Source organism: Lipotes vexillifer, unplaced genomic scaffold (genome assembly GCF_000442215.2).
Source record: "Lipotes vexillifer unplaced genomic scaffold, Lipotes_vexillifer_v1.1 scaffold1017, whole genome shotgun sequence".
Lineage (NCBI taxonomy): Eukaryota > Metazoa > Chordata > Mammalia > Artiodactyla > Lipotidae > Lipotes > Lipotes vexillifer.
This window is the reverse complement of record NW_006772141.1, coordinates 889,454-890,784: the sequence shown is the minus strand read 5'-3', so window position 1 is coordinate 890,784 and position 1,331 is coordinate 889,454. Positions and strand designations below refer to the sequence as shown.

The window sequence follows — 1,331 nt, the reverse complement described above, 5'->3', positions numbered from 1 at the left end:
GGAACTTTGCTTCTAGCCTCTAGTCCCTGGTGGTCTAGTGGCTAGGATTCCTGGTTTTTCACCCAGGCTGCCCAGGTTCAGTTCCTGGGCAGGGAACTGAGATCCTGCTTGAGGCCACCACTCGCTGCTGTCTCTCGGAAACCAGCAGGGGCAGCTGGGGATTATGGGAAGCCTACCTCTCCATCTTGGCTTTTCCAGAAATGCCACCATCTCCAAGCGGGGTGTTAATCAGTAACAGTCCTCCGGGGGATCACACTTTGGAAGAGCAAATATTTGCTGCACGCTTTCGGCTGCAAGCCCTAACCTTCTGTCTTTGCCCTGAATGAAGGACCTTCCCAGGCACCTGGCGGCACCTCACTGGTAAGAGGCAGCGGACTGAAGGGAGGTCTTCACAGTGTCTGCCTAGTGAGGGATGGGGAGAGAAGACCTTCTTGTCCTCTCTGAGCGGGTTTCAAGGGGAGGGGGTGGGAACCTAGGCAGTGCCGAGCCCTCATTCCCGGACTGGATCGGGTGCGGGTGGGAGGTAAGAGGCGTGCTGTAGACATAGGGGGCTTCCTCTGCAGGAGGCCCGAGGAAGAGGCTTTTTTTTTTTTTTTTTTTTTTTTTTTTAACATAAGGGAGTCTTTCTTTTTAATTTTTTAAAACATTTATTTATTTGGTTGCACCGGATCTTAGTTGTGGCAGGCGGGCTCCTTAGTTATGGCATGAACTCTTAGTTGTGGCATGCATGTGGGATCTAGTCCCCTGACCAGGGGTGGAACCCAGGCCCCTGCATCGGGAGCGTGGAGTCTTAACCACTGCGCCACCAAGGAAGTCCCCAGGAAGAGGCTTTTAAGGCTTGAGATTTCGCGCCCGCCACACTCACCGCGCAAAGCCCCACACAACTCCCTGGCCTTCTCCCCAGGGACCTGTCTGCCCAGGCAAGAGACTTTCCCCTGCTCCCAGATCTGGGGGTAGAGTTGCTGCTCCAGGTCTATTCAGGGCTGAGAAGTGGTGGGTAAGTGGTTGATTTCTTACTGCTCGGGTTCTGTTTAGAATGCTGCATCCTTGTGTCTTCCTTAAACAAAATTAATGGCAGTTACGATTGAGCGAAGATGAATTGATTCAGGAATCGCAATTCGGGACCAACAAACTATGGCAAGCCATAGGCAAGTCCCAAAGAGACAAAGGCGAGGTTGGCTTTTATTAGGTTCAGGGAGGAAGCTGAGGAGTGTTGTTTTGAACCAAAGCTCTTTGGAGAATGGGAGCTCAGAGCCACGGCGGTTTCTCGCTGGCAGCGCGCCTGGGCAGTTTGCCGTTACTAAGCTGTGCGGAAAGCTTCCTTCTTCCTG

General features: G+C 52.9%; 1 protein-coding gene across 1 annotated transcript in view; it reads left to right on the top strand.

The window, feature by feature from the left end:
- The first annotated feature begins 321 nt into the window (after positions 1–321).
- The window catches only part of SERPINA10 (serpin family A member 10), a 21,388-nt gene continuing 20,378 nt past the window's right edge, over positions 322–1,331 (top strand). Inside the window, exon 1 of the mRNA XM_007447315.1 lies at positions 322–360. The gene's annotated coding sequence lies outside the window, so the exon portion shown is untranslated. The remainder of the gene's footprint in view (positions 361–1,331) is intronic.